This window comes from Acyrthosiphon pisum, chromosome X (assembly GCF_005508785.2).
Source record: "Acyrthosiphon pisum isolate AL4f chromosome X, pea_aphid_22Mar2018_4r6ur, whole genome shotgun sequence".
Classification (NCBI taxonomy): domain Eukaryota; kingdom Metazoa; phylum Arthropoda; class Insecta; order Hemiptera; family Aphididae; genus Acyrthosiphon; species Acyrthosiphon pisum.
The window spans coordinates 115,735,208-115,752,050 of record NC_042493.1 but is presented as its reverse complement, the minus strand read 5'-3'; the positions used below and the strand labels follow the sequence as shown (position 1 = coordinate 115,752,050).

General features: G+C 27.3%; 1 non-coding gene across 1 annotated transcript; it reads right to left on the bottom strand.

The window, feature by feature from the left end:
* Window positions 1-1,318: 1,318 nt before the first annotated feature.
* On the bottom strand, window positions 1,319-1,392 carry TRNAI-AAU. Its single transcript has one exon. It is a non-coding gene; the product is annotated as a tRNA-Ile (tRNA).
* Between the last annotated feature and the right edge of the window lie 15,451 nt (window positions 1,393-16,843).

Below are 16,843 nucleotides of genomic sequence, written 5' to 3'. Positions count from 1 at the left end.
AAATTGCACAATTTTACTCATAAAAACTGTTGTTACTATAATTTTTATATTGGTACAACATTATATTACTATTATTATTTAATCACTGTTGTATGGAGATTACTCACGATGCCCACAAGACATAAATCATTTCACGAGAGATGTAAAAAGATGGTAAAAGTAGAAATGTGTGAGCTAAATTTTAGATAGTGAGCCTGAGCGGAGTGACGAATGTATTGATTTTACAATGATTTGTGTTTTTTTTTTAAATTTAATTTTCATAAGCGCTGGGCAAAACAAGAAATAAGGTAAAACGAGAATTTTGACGAAAAATCGATTTTGGTTTTTGGTGTAACTCTAAAACAAATTACCACATAGATACATGCAATTATGACATTGAATAATTATTAGCATTTGCTATACACCATAACATTTTCAAAATATTTTGACTTATTTTGAGCTGTTTACGGACATTTTCAGTTTCCAGTTTTTTTATTTTTTTTCTTCTATAAATATCAATAAAATGTTATTTGTTGGGTAAAAAACTTGAAAATTTAATAGAAGACTTCATATTTTTTCAAAGACGGATAAAAAATAAAAATCCATCAACACAATTTTTTTATACCCATTTAAAGTTCAGATATTGATAAAATACGTAAAATTCACGAAAGTGTGCAAATTATTTTGAGATAGAAATTAATAAAAAATTTTCTTTTTAAATCTAAGATTTTAAAATATAATAGGTACAAGATTCCTCATAAGTTTTTCTACGTTTATCAAAAAGTCCATAAGAAAGTCAAATTAAATTTTTACGAAATAGGATATACACTCGATTTCTCAAGTAGCTAATTTCTTATTTTGTTGTTAATAAAAAACGAATAATTGTAGATACATAAAAATGTCTGTGTTTGTTTATATTCTCATTTACAATGCACCATAAAATTTCAACAAAATATATCAAATGTAAAATGTAAAATTTAATAATTATTTTGTTATTAAAGATTTATATAATGTTCAACTTTTATACCTAAGGATTGACAATTTAAAACAAGGTTCCACGTAAACAGGTTATATATAAATTACTTTATTCACAGATAATATCATCAAATATACTTAGTAATATCATAGGCTAACTGCCTCCGCTCAGAATCGTTTTTCTTATACAGTGATATTATATCATTGCATTCAAATTTAAAACAATCTATTAGAGTGACCTACTTGTAACCTACTGTACAGCAGAGCGACACACACTTGTCCACCTTCTTTTTTTTTGTGATGTTTACAAAATGTAAATTGATCTGGCAGACAATATTATTTTAGAAGTTAAAAAAAAATTTGATGGCCCATGGGGGGATCGAACCCACGACCTTCGCGTTATTAGCACGACGCTCTAACCAACTGAGCTAATGGGCCAGGCGATGAGTCCCTGTGATTTTTGATGAATTGACGAAGACAAAACAATAAATTTATCGAATATCTATAAAAGTTTTACCTTAGAAACACAAAATAGACAATATAACGATCTCAAATGGTTATATTTATTAAAATACACGATATCTATACTATGCGTAATCCCTAGAGCTTTAGGCATAGTGATTTTAATAATATTATGATATTATAACAATATATAAAAACAAAACAAAATCCGTGCTTATTTCAAGCAGCCTGTGGCGTATTTTTTTTTTCATTTTACAAATACAAAGTCAACCAATGATAAAATATAATATATTTATGTCAAACCCCCAAAAATATTATATTTGTCATGCGTGATTTTACTCAAAAATAATACTTACAAAATTATTTTAAGTTAAAGTGTCTTATCGATGTTGTGTCGTTGTGCGTGGGACTGAGAGAGAAGTATTGCGCTGACATTCTCTTAAGTGACAAGACCAATTAATCCTATATTCCTATACTAAAATTGTTTAGATGATCAAGCCCCACCAAGATATTCTCAGAATTTCTGTGAAGTTGCGGTTTACAGTGTATTTGGGTATAAGTTATTAAAAAAGAAATTTAAGATGACAATAATTATAATCTTTATAATGTTTAAGCAATTTTGAGTTGGGATACCTATAGACATTATACTATTATAGTATAGAAATTATTTGACCACACATTGTTTGTATAATCGTGGAATATAGAGCTAGAGACTTCTAGGTGTTTGCATGTTTTTGAATAATCATTTAAAACATAGATAAGTATTATAGAAAATTGTTTCATAGCAATGCGGGTGATATTTAAAATTTACATAGTTGCATATTTGGTCATTTTTTGTTTACAAGTGCATATTTGAAAAAAATGTTTATAATATATAGGTGTAAGTTTATAATTTAATAAAAAAACCTAATTTTAAATGTAGATATTAGTATGATGGTTTTGTTTATAGAAAATAAATATATTTTAAAAAGGTGGGTAAGTGGATGTGGCTCTGCTGTACAGTAGATTACAGGTGGGTCACTGTATAATGGATGGTATTAAATTTGAATTCAATGATATAATATCGCTGTATGATAAAAACGATTCTGAGCGGAGACGGGATATCAGTCTAGGTATAAGACATATTATCTACTTATCTAAGGTATTAAAAAAAAAATTGACCTATAATAGGTACTTTCCATTAAGTACTTATAACGCGTTATACATCAACAACAAACCATGGTACTATCATAATTCATAGATATATAATAGTATACTTTAGAAGTTTCAAGTACTCACAAATAATATTATACAATCACAACAAAATAACTAAGATAGTTATTTTGGTTTTTTAATATGTAATTTCGTCCAAATTTTAACTTAAAATGACTATACATATAAATTATGAATTTTTTAGATTTTTTGGTAAACGAATTAACTACTTACGTAGAATCTCGTTTTAAATTTTCAAGCCTTAGATATAAAAGTTGAACATTTTATAAATTTTTAACTACCTAATAATTATTCAATTTTAAATTTGATACATTTTCTCCAAATTCGATCTTTAAATGCTTATGAAAAAAATTGTGCCTATGTATTTTTAATATATTTCAACTGCTATTGTAACAATATAGCAGTAACCTTGCATTATATTTTAACGTTTTTTACCCAACAAATACAATTTTATTGATATTTATAGAAAATAAAACTAAAAATAATTGAAAACTGACAATGTCCGTAAACAGCTTAAAAAGAGTCAAATTATTTTCAAAATTTTATCGTGTATAGAAAATGCTAATATAAACATTCAGTAGAATTTTCAAGTATCTACAGTCATTCGTTTTTTAATTACAACACAATAAGAAAATCGTAACATGATAAATCCAGTGAATATCAAGTGTTGTAAAAATAGGAATTTCAAACGCTCATAAAAATTTAATTTGACTTGTAGATATTTTTTTTTTAAAAAAGGTAGACAAACTTATGAGGAATCTTGTATTACATTTTCAAATCTTAGATTTAAAAAGAAAATTTTTCATGAATTTCTAACTCAAAATAATTTGAAAATGTTCGTCATTTTTACGTATTTTGTCAATATTTGAACTTTAGATGCTGATAAAAAAAAAAAATGTGACTGGATTTTTAATTTTTTTTCATCTGCCATTGACATTTATTGACATTCATAGAAAAAAAACTAATAAAATTGGAAACTGAAAATGTCCCTAAACAGTTTAAAATATTTTGAAAATTTTATCGTGTATAGAAAATGCAAATATAAGCAACCAGTGAAAATCGCATGTACTTATCTACGGTCATTTGTTTTAATATTACACCAAAAACCAAAGTCAATTTTGTGGAAAATTGATTTGGCGTAAAAATTCCCGTTTTTCTTTAATTTGTCTTTTGTTTTTCACAGCACTTTTGAAAATTACTGGGAATTTTAAATTTTGACCTCCTCAATGCACCAACAATATTCACTTTCCAATCGAACAAGATACTGAAGTTGGAAATCGAAGCGTTATTTCGACTACTTATCGTGTACACAGACACAAATAATATAAAAAAAATATAAAAAAAAAAATTTAAAAAAAAACACACACCATTGTAAAATCAATACATTCATCGTTCCATTCAGAATCTAAAATTAGTGTTTATTTTTCTTGCCATCACTGGTATTGTTACGTACACCACATCCGGGATTCACCAAAAACTCAATTATTTGTTGATATACAAGATTATTATTATATATTACGATTTAAAATTATGAAAATATTATCTGGATATTAAAATAAAAAGGTTTTAATCAATAAGTATTATTATATATATTTTTTTTTTAATGCATATTTTAATAGCATGTTTAGTGATTCTTTAGTGCAAAGTGCATGCATATCTTAAGGTTTTTAAGGCCATGAAGTCCTAATTATATATTATAGCATATAACTTACACGTTGTAAGCATTCATTCAAAAAACAATATTTCTAAAGACAAAAACAATTAAAATAAACCATATACTACATTAATTCCTATTTTATTACTTTTTAACTTTGACTAAATTTAAGAATTATCATATTTTACTATATACAATTACAACTTTTGGGAATACTAAATGTACTATGGTATAGTTATACTATTCCAATAAAGTAGGTACCTAATCAGCTTATAAGACATACATTAATATATTATATAATATATAGACGTAAATACGTGAATTTTATCTTATGAGTGGTTTTCAATTTGAGCAACTTATATTGCTAAATCATGTAAAGACAAAAACAATGAATACATTTTTAAAAACCCAAAATGATGGTACCTTTTATTTTATTTTTAAATACTAATTTATGTATGAATCAACATTTTAATGAGAACATGACGTATGTTCTGAGCCAAATTTTAAAACTGTAGTTTCATCCATCGAAATTTATAAAAATACGAGGTTTTTTTATGAATAGGCCCTATAATTATTTGTGACCCTAATTAATATATGTCCCGGAAAAAAGTACCTTTCCTTGTTGACTGAAATCCAGTTTTAAAAGCTTTAGCTAAAATATTACAATTTAGTATTTAGTACACATCATTTATTATTAAATAATTTGTTGAATTTTTAAAATTAAATGAATCAGTAATTCATTTTTGAAAAGCTTTTTTCTGCAGATGCTGAAGCTACATGTAATTTTCCGAGTGCTCCGAAAGTCATAAATTAATTTGGAAAAGCATTTTGGTGGTCATAACTAGCTAATATTTTTAAGGATTTGCAGGCATGACGAACTGTTGTACATGCTTGCCTGTTTTAATTTCCCTAAATAATAATTATTATTAAAGATATTATTGTATAGGCACAATTGAATTGGTATGTTACAGATACTTATATTAATCGGGAGCCTCCAGTGGCGTAACTATGGGGGGGGGGGGGGGGGGATTTATCGCAATGGCCTAATTACGGGCTGGATATATCCCTCAGAGCCATTTGTTTAAAGAACTGTAATTAAATTCTCGTGAGCACTTAGCTGTAAAATATTTTAAGATTATAAATTAAAAATTAATGGACAATAATTAACTGTTATCATAGTTAAAAGATAAAACTGATAAAAACTTACCTACAACTTACGACTTCTGATATCATTTTTATACGCCTACAACTTATCGCTTCTTAGTATAAGCACAAAATAGATTAAAATAAATAGAAACTATTAATAATTTATATAATTATTATTTTTGTAAATTATATAATAATAAGGCCTGGGCTTTTAATGCCCAAAAAAAACCCAAAAATAAAATGCTTTTATGCCCTAATAATTTTGAATAATGCACTTTTTTATTTTTATGACTTCGTTATAAATTCTAATATAAATGTAGAAGTTAACATCTAAATGATAATATACATTTTAAAGGAAGTTTAAAAAAATTTTAGACAGAACTGATCATTTTGGACCTCTTTAATTTGGAAAAACAATTATATCCATACGTTTTTATTTTATTACTTTTATATAGGTTCAGATCATATTATATTTACCTGTACCTACGTATTACAGTTATAATTTGTTCAATTTATATAAAAATTCACGAAAAGCATGTAAAAATCTTAAAATAACATTTTTAATTCAAATTTTGGATTTAAATACTTTTAATTTGTCAAAAAATGCAAAAAATGCTAACTAAAACTTATCATTCTGATTCAAAAATACATGAAACGTTTATGTTATAAAACGAAAGCACGAGCATCGCTTGGCTAGATTCATAAAACAATATTCAAAGTGCATCGAAATCCCAGCCAAATTATTATTAATAATTATGAATTTTCGCCCACTTAATAGGAACGCTTGAATGGACTAACAAGATGAACTAATAAATGAGTAGACATTTAAGCAAAAACAAATGTTTTATTTCATTTAATGTTTTACTTTATTGTCTTTGAAAACCAGCATTAAACCATTTACCTATTATTTATAATAATAAACTAATATAATAAATGATCTATGAAATTTAAAGAACGATGGGGGATGTTGGGGCATAGCTCCCCACTATAAATATAATAAAAACTTATATCCCACCCCAGAACCAATTCCTAATTACGCCACTGGAGCCCCCGACTTATTAGACAAATTACATACAAATTACTATTATATTTACAAAAATTGTTTAAAATTGTGTATCATAAGTTAAATATTTTTTTTCCTTGCTTTCCATAAAAATATGAAAAACAAACAAGCAGACGGGCCCCCCCTCTCCTGACCACGGACCCTCCTCCTAGCGCCGTAACTCGTGATGTACCACCGTATACGGAACTGATGAGGCACTCATAACGTCATTGTCAACGGATTCATCAAAGTTAGGGCTGAAACCGGCATCGTCATAATTGATATTCAGCTGGGAAGATGTCACGTCGATTAGAAACGGCCTCATGAGTAGTCACCAAAGTTCAATAATCCTAAATCTCTACTTGGTTATTTTAAATGTATTTGATTATATTTAAGTGGGTATAACTAAAATTATATGGATAAATTACTACATTTTAAAATCGCAATAAAACATTTAAATTAGAAAGAAGTTTCATTCAATTTATTGTAAAAAAATGAATTAGGAGTGTTTGATCGGAAAATGTATACTACTAGAGTGATTATATTATATCGACAAAAAAAAACATGATCAAATAATTATTTCTCCTACTAAAATTAAGATACAAATAAATTAACGCTAAAAAAAAAAAAATCGGCTTACGAAAAATTCGTAAAATATAGATCGCATACATGATATATATATATTATTATAATATATCTACAAAATACACCAATATTCACCTCGGATGCGTTATGGTGTTTCCGGAGACGTTCGGTTTGTTGATGCAGAACCGGGAACACTGCTACAGGTGCGATGTTCAAATTTGGGTGAAATCGACGAGGGGGTCATGATAAAAAGTTAATTTTTTGATTTGACTAAATCCGTAACCGCGATACGCGCATAGTGGTATACCGGGCACTCTGCAGTTTTCACTAAATCGGATGTGTACGCGCAGACTGTTGAAACAATTTTCCAAGAGAGAAAAAGAAGTGCCAAAAGAACTTTGCACAGCTTTCGACAATTTATTTATGAACACCGTTGAGTGGATTACTGCAGACTACATCGTACACACGGGGATATTTAAGAAAGGTTCGCGTCTCACGCTCGAATACTCGTGTTTTTAGCAAGTATCCGATAGTTTGGTCTGAAGCGGAAATGTTGCCGTTTCATTACTCGGAAAACATTTTGGTAAAACAATTTAAAAAAAAAAAAAAGCTATAACCATCAATATGTCCGCTTGCAAGAGAAAAAGTTTTAAAGTCTAATTTTGATATCGACTCGTCCGTGTTGAATAACTTAATTCTCGCGTGCCACCGAAATCTATGTCTTACGCGCTAGCACCGGTTATGGTAACCCTCCTTCCGAAATTACCGTCGGTGCAGTGTCATTCGTTAGTTTGAAACAGATCGAGTGCTATTATTAGCGATGTAAATTTGAATAATACAAATGCATAATGCATAATACATGGTATTATACGCGCTTTATAGAATTATTTTATACGATGGTGTACAACTTTTATTTAAAGTATTAATTATTTTATTTTCTATTATTTTATTTTTTTATATTAAAGAGTTATCACCAGTTTTGTTAAGAATACTTGGCTCTTTAAATACATGTCTATTATCATATTATAATTATTACATCGTAATCTGTGAGCTAAAATTCTTGTGATCCGCCCCCAACAAAAAATGCTAAATACGCCACTGCAGAATACGTATTTAAATACTTCGTGTAAATTGTATTTGAAATACGTATTCAATTACTTCCTTTTATAAGTATTTAAATATAAATACAAATACTTTTTAAAAGTATTCAAAATACTTCAACAAATACTTTTCTTTTAGTTATTAATACATTTTATATTGAAATATTTATTTTTGTTTAGTTATTACTTACTTAATTATTGAATGTTAAAATTCAGCAATTTTATATTAATATATTAATATATAACAAATAATTATAATAATAAAGCGCACAAATATTATACCTAATACAATAGTAGACAGATTGTATATTTTAATAGATATAAATTACATAATATTTGAATTGTCTTTTAAAAAAATTGTTTTTTCTAATGTGTTATCGTCCATCTTTCCTCGACGTTTTGTTAGTTTGGCATTACTAATACTAAATACCCGTTCAATAGGAGCTCTGCTAAACAATGGAGTATTATGACAAATTATGAAATTGGAATTGGAGTAGAAGATAAGAATTAATAAAAGTATTTAGTATTCTAGGATATAAATACAAATAAAAAGTATTTTTTAAGTATTTAAACACATTGATCAAACAGTATTTAAAAAGTATTTGAAATACAAAAAAAGTATTTGAATACAAGTATTCGAATACTTAACGAGACTGGTTATCACTTATTTAATATTTTACTTATTATTTAAAAAGGAAACTAAAAGACTAAAGTTATAAGATTGTTACTATTAACTATTAAGTATTACTATTTAGTATTTACTATCGTTACTTTTTTTACATTAAACATTTATTTTATTTATTTTTTAGAAAAATAAATACCAAAAGAGTCATTTATGTCTATTAAAATTGTTAATTGTGTACTTTACTTGTTGACTTTGTTATTACTTTTGAATTGAATTTATATTATTTTTCTTACTTGTATTAATAAGATTCAATTTTCAAATGGGAAATTGACAATGGTTGAGTAATCAAGTGTAAATTGTATATATGTAATTTCAAATTTGCATATTATATTTTAATACATAATGTGTATAATACGGTATGATACAAAAAATTCTTATACCATACTTAAATACAACACTATTATACGAAGTTTGATACACGTATAATACAAAAAAAAAAAATAATAAAATACCGTGTTTTAACATCACTAGCTATTATTATTGCATTATTGAGCCTGGCTCCAGTGGCGTGCCCAGCCGGTAGACCTAGTAGGCCCGGGTCTGCCATGTGTGTTTTTTTTTTCGTATTACGAAATGTGATACGAAATGGATTCATTGTGGAACAAAGATTATTTATTTATTACACACTTATATCGAGCGTGAATAATTGTGGCCACAGTTCCCACTGCTTGCCGGACTAAAAACTGCAGTACCTAATATTCCTGAAATGATAAAATTGTTATTAATTATACGTTCGTCACTGCAGGCTGTTCTCCGCCGACAACCGTATGAGAAAAATTCATTACGATGTAATGAATATGGATTATAAAATATGTTGAATTTTTTGATACCTATTAATAAAATTTATTACGGTGTGTCGGTGTGTACTGTGTAGACGTGTATAGTGACTTTTTATAGTGAGTGACAGAGCCGTTCGAGGTAATCGTTTTGTCAGTGTGCCTACGACACCATTAGAATAATAACCTAAATACATTTTTCTTTCAAAACTGCTTAAAACTTGACTACTAATTGAGTTAAAATAAAACGAACAGCCAGTTTTATAAGCCTATTCCGAAATCCACGAGGACATTGGACGATGATGATAGTACAATAGATCAACCTCAATCGAAAATTGATGTTACCCCGACTTCTAACGAGTCTTCTACTTCTTCTTCTAGTTTAAATAGTGATGTACAACCTATTCAATCGATTATTAATTGTGTACGTCGTAAAATGTGTGACAAACAACGTAGTTTTCAAAGTTGACGTACCGTAAGTATCCTTGGATTGAAAAATCGAAGACTTCAATTCGCACTAAATAATTATTTTTTATGTAGGTACTTAAAGTTAAAAAAAACTATTGTTTCATTTGTATTCACTTTTAATATCTTTGAAATATTATTAAGAAGTTAAAAAAGAGGGATAAATTGTGTTATATTATATTATATAATCATTTTTTCTAATTAAATTTAAAAATGTTATAAAAAGTTTCTAAAAATAATGAGTACCCATATACATTAAAATAATTATAATCGGGTCTATTTTCTACATTTTTATCCTGGGCACGCCTTTGTTGTACCATAACACCGTTCTACTATCTAAAATATTATGTTCTTTGTACCTATATATTACTTATATATTTGAATTTTGTATTTTTGTAATTTATTTTTTTTTCCATTTTCCTCCAATAAATAATAAAATAGTTAATATCAATAATTTATGCACAGCAAAAAAAAAAATAATTGATTATAATATTATATTTTTTTATAATCATAGAACATTTCAGCAACAAACGAATATACCTGTTTAAAGAAAAGAAAATTTAGACATAGTATTATGAATAATTATTTTACTTTTTGTAATTACATACATACAGAAATCTCTTGCAATTGTAATGACGCAGTTTAATATAATTGTTAGCGAGCGGTTTTTTCAGTTTTATTTTGGGCTGGTCAAAAATTTTGCTCCCCCCTCTCTCAAAAACTGAAATTACCCCACTGGTATACCTATACTTACATTATGTTCGTGTGTTATAATGTCATGTAAGTACGTATCTTTATTAGGCTTAATCGATGGCTGATATAGATAGCCGATATACCAGAATATTGTAATCATCAACCTATAGTCGCAAAATGCAATCCTAGCCTTACTCTGTCTTTATAGTACATAACGTAATACAACACTGGCTAAAATACTGTAGAAAAATGGACTTAATTTTAGTCGAAAATAATGTGGAGGAAAATGGAAACCAACCATTTTTTTTTTTTTATGGAGGAAAACGGTATCCCAGGTTTTCGGAGGAAAATGGAACCGCCCACAGAGGCCACGACTAACACTTTAGGTTGGCGAGATTTTCAGCTTGTTGTGGCGACTATATATACGGATATCATATTTTTAAAGTCACGTGACTTAAATCGTCTCTGTCTCCGCGTGTGCAGGCGGATAAGCTCATCATGATTTACATCGTACATAATACATCAATATAATAATGTAATATCGTCGATCAGTGACGTCCGATCGGACGAAAGACGATGAGTTTATATAAGGCTTACAGGAAATGTCATAAAATAATTACCAGAAATTGATCCTGCAGCATTTGTTCAGAAATCAAGGTAAATTTATGAATCGTTTCATAATGTACACTGTCATCTGCAGTAGGAATCAACGTACTGTGCAACTTTTTACCTGCTACTACCTTGTTTTCTCTTCAATATTTTCAATCGGTACCAAATTATCCAAGTTTTCGACAAAGTCCTTCAGCCGATACTGCAGGAATACAGCAACCATTTACACATTCCAACTCTGGCCAACTAGTTAACACAGAAACACAAAAAAAAACTAGATAATTAATTGTTAACACTATTTAGTATAATATACTGTACATATACCCAAGACTGGGCATAAACGCGTTAAAAAGTTTAAAGTTAAGTTAATTTTAACTTTTAACTTAACTTATTTTAATTGATGTTAACTTAATAAATAACAAGTTACTTTTAATCAAATTCAAGTTAAGTTAATTTATAAATAATTAAATAATAAAAATAAAAATTATTATTGATATTACATAACCATTTACTAGAATAGGGAATTACAAATATAGTTAAATCAATTTCTTAAATAAATATTTATAAATATAAATATTTTATTGAAGTATAAAGTTGGCTATATTCTCTAACAGTTTAGACCAGTGGTTCTTAACCTGTGGTCCTCGGCCCACTGGGGGTCCGCGATACTCATGTTGGGGGTCCGCGGCAGCCTTAACACATAACATGCGTCAATAATTGACATGAATGCATTATTACAATATTGTTGGATTATTTTTTTTTTCTACACCAAATAATTCTATTATTAAAATTTACTAAGTATAATCAGTTTTCTTGTTCATACGAAATGTAAATGTGTACAGAACTGTAGTTTCGGCAGTCTTATATTTACTGCCACCAATAGTGCAGTTGATCAATCGTACTCAATTATGGTTTTATATTACATTTTTATAAAAAATTAATTGTAATAAAATAATTATAAATGTGTAAGTATTGTTAAGTCTGCTTATGTTATTTGTTATATAAAATAATTATTATAATTTTGGTTATGATAACATGAGATGTTTTGTAAAAAAAAGGTATTCGAAAAAAATTTGTCCGTCAAGGGGGTCCGTGATTTCTAGAAATCTTTTATCAGGGGTCCGTGATCTACAAAAGGTTAAGACCCGCTGGTTTAGACTTTTAGCTCCTGAAAAAGTATTCAGAGTTTAAAATTAAGTACATTCTTAAATACAATGTTATTTTTATTTAATAATTTAAAAAAAAATGTATAGTACTTATCTGTATTAGTGTATTAATAAATCAAAAGGTTGTATTTGTTTTGGCATTTTCAATTTTGTATTTTTTTCGTACTTACTTCATAATTCTATTAATTCAGTACCCGTGTATAGAAAAGCTATTGGCTATTTCCTGTGTTCAATAATATTTATGATTTTTATTATTTAAACCATATTACTGGGTATTTATAAAGATATTATATATAAAAAAAAATAAATAACTTAACTTAACTTAAGTTAATAAGTTAATTGAAAATGTTCATATAACTTTTAAATTAACTGAGTTAAAAAAAAAATATTAGGTTAATATTTAACTATTAACTGAGTTAAAATGTTTTACATTAACTTAACTTAACTCAGTAAAAAATTATCATTAACTTGCCCAGGCTTGAATATACCCACTAAAAATTATGCATCAGTTAAGTATCAATAATATTATTATGACGAGGAGTCTATTGTCCATAGGTATATTAAATGTATTATTTTATTTTTCGTAAACCATATAATACATTTAATAGTGATTTTTATTGATTATTATTTTTATTGTGTATCCAACAATTGTTTTTTTTTTTTTTATAAAATCTGTTTTCGATCTTAATGTAATTTTAATATCATATAATATAATGTACATTATATTTAATTAGTTATGTCCCAGTATGAATATAATTTTATTTCTACCTTTTAATTTTTGAATAATAAAAGTTGACATTTAAAATTGTATGTGAACTAGTATTTGTCGTACCTACTGAGCACTGGCTCCATATCAAGTGTTTTTATGTTGTATAATATTATTCCTAATCTTATATTGTCTATATATATATATAAGAATCTAACTTGATTTTGCAGGAGACGAAGGAAACCGGTTTGTTTGTTTATTTATTATTATTATTATTTATTTATTTATTTGTTTGTTTGCGCTTGCATTTTTCCATTTGAAATATATATTATTCATTGAACAAATAATTTATTGTTACATTTTTTTCTACCTTATCTCTATTCTATAGTAAAAAGAACAAAATCTACCACTCCAGCGGTTGAATTCAAAATGTAGGATATATAATTTTCAGAAATTAGCAATAACAATAACTACAATATGTAATTATATTATATCATTTGTATAGCCAGAAAATAGTCATATGTTTTTAAATTAAATTATAAAAAAATAATTACTTCCGGAGAAGGTCGGGCGGCTAGTTATCTATAGTGATATAACTAATAAATAGCTACGCAGGTATTAACTATTTATTATCTATCAAACCTTTAAGTAAGCGTCTTTAAGGGTAGAATAAATTGCATCACATGTTTCAGGAATAATTTTACTGAGTGCTGGTGTTGATATTATAGTCGAATACTGTAGATCGGTATAGCTTCGGCCAGTTGCTAAAAACCTTAAAGTTGCTGTAAGTCTTTCATGGGGGCTTGTGCATTTTCTCATGACTGTTTTTTAGTGGTGTTGGAAACTAATGACAGTAGTAAACTGTATGTCTCTCCGTCTATTCGAAAATAGTTCCTGAATTCATCTGCAGATTCTACGGATAATTCACCAATTAAATTTACGTGCTAAAGTTGTTGTCTTTTTAACAACCAATTCTTCGACCACTCCTTTTTATCTATTTTATTTTCATTCATTTTTTGAACTACGCTATCCCCCATTAATATTTATAGTTTTCGAGTTTGAATATAAATATTATATTTGCTAGCGTGTGTGTGCGTAAGTTTGTGAAGTAGCAGGATATTAAACTTGCCTTTATCGTATATTTTTTTTCAATGCAAGCTCTTATTGTGTATAGGTAAGTATTATTCTTCTTATCCTGTCGAACGAAATGACGTGAATACTATATAATATTTATGTAAGTACCTACATCGATACTCGATAAAAAATTCTAAAAACAAATCAACCGCTCTTAAATTTATTTGCGATTTCCGAGAAACCTCTATATATGTATTTACTATTTTATTTCTTTACTTTTTCACTTTTTCAGTAGGTACCCATCTACGTCCTACCGTTTTTAACAGTCACGTTTGGCATTGCATAATTCAATGTTTTCATTCGTTCGACCTCTCCTAGGTCTGTGGAAATATCTAAGATTACGTCACTGCAGAGGTACCTACCAACATTATTTATTTAGCTCCCCGTGTTTGTTTTTTTTTTTCCAATATAATTAGGCTTTTTCTTGCTACGATAATAATACATATTATATTAATATGAAATTATGTGAGACGAGAATTGAAAATTGAAATAAAAACAAGTAGGTAAAAAATAGGTATTCAAGAGCGGTTGTTTTTATGATTACCTATATGGGAAAGTCAACCATTACCCCCCTCGGGTGGCCTCAGTCTTCCGCAGGAAGGTATTTTGACTATTTTTCAGCATTTATAGCCAAGCGAGATTTTTGAATTTTGTAAATTTCTTTTAAATAACTGTCGATAAAAAACTTTTGATATAATAAAAAAGCTTGGAAATTTAATGAAACGGTCCTCATAAATTGTTTTAACAGCAGTTCAAAAATATCAAAAATACATAAGCGCAATTAATATCTATATATGCATCTAAAGTTCAATTTTTTACAAAGTTTGTCCAAATCCCGAAAATTTGGGTCACTGTCACGAATGGTGTTAAATTTTAATTCAATGATATAATATCATTGTAAAGGTACGAAAAACGATTCTGAGCGGAGACGGTTTGTCAGCCAATGATATGTTATTTTACTATCATTTATAATACGGTACCTAGCCGGTATCTAAGTTGAGTTAATATTATGTGTATACAATAATAGACTTTAGAAGTTTCAACTACGCAGGAATAATATTTTTTAAATAAGTCACGAAACTATAGTCGTTCTTCTTCGTTTAATTATCTAATTTCGTCCAAATTTGAACATAAAATAATTATAACAAAAATCTCTGTTTTATATTTTTTAGTTGCACAATAAAATACTTACGTTAAACCTCATTTTAAATTTTCAATCATTCGCTATAAAAATCGAATTTTAAATGCTTATAAAATCAACTGTGCATATTATTATGTATTTTTAATATTTTTCAACTGCTATTATAACAATATTATAATATCAGCAGTCTATTGTATTCAATTTTAACGCTTTATGACCCAACAAATAACATTTTATTTAAATTTAAAGAAAAAAATAACTAAAAAAGTGGGTAAGTGGGTGTCACTCTGCCGTACAGTAGGTTACTTTTAGGTCACTGTAATGAATGGTATTATAAGTGTGAATTAAATTATATAATATCATTGTATACGAAAATGCCTATTACATTTTATATTATATTTATATTGTTATTATTAATACGACAACCGGTAAGTTAAATTAATATTATTTGAATTATTTTTTTTTTTTTTTATTATTGGTCTTGAAATTGTAAAATTTCTGCTTGGACTACTATGTTTATTAACATTTATAATGGAGAAAAGAGAAAAAAAAAAGGTGGGTAAGTGGATGTCGCTCTGCTGTACAGTAGGTTACAAGTATTTCACTGCATAGTGGATAGTATTAAATTTGAATTCAATGATATAATATCACTGTATAAGAAAAACGATTCTGAGCGGAGACGATTTGTCAGTCTAGGTATTAAACATACCTATTATATAGGTATACTTATCTATAGCATAGGTATCAATAATAAATTCCAAATTAATCATATCACAATATCCATTAGGTAACGTGTTATACATCAACAACAAACCGTGGTACTATCATAGACATATAATAGTATACTTTAGAAGTTTCAAGTACCCACAAGTAATATTATACAATCACAACAAAATAACTAAATTAGTTATTCCAGGTTTTTTAATATGTAATTTCGTCCAAATTTGAACTTAAAATGACTATAAAAATAAACTGTGCTTATGTATTTCATAGAATTTTTGGTAACAGAATTAAATATTTACGTGAAATCTTGTTTTAATTTTCAATCCTTAGATATAAAAGTTGAACATTTTATAAATTTTTAACTACAAAATAATTATTCAATTTTAAATTTGATAAATTTTGTCAAAATTTCAACTTCAAATGCTTATAAAAAAAATGTGTGCCTATGTATTTTTAATATTTTACAATTGCTATTGTAACAATATATCAGGAGCCTTGCATTAAATTTTCACGCATTTTTACCAAACAAATAAAATTTTATTGATATTTATAGAAAAAAAAATTGAAAAAATTGAAAAATGACAATGTCC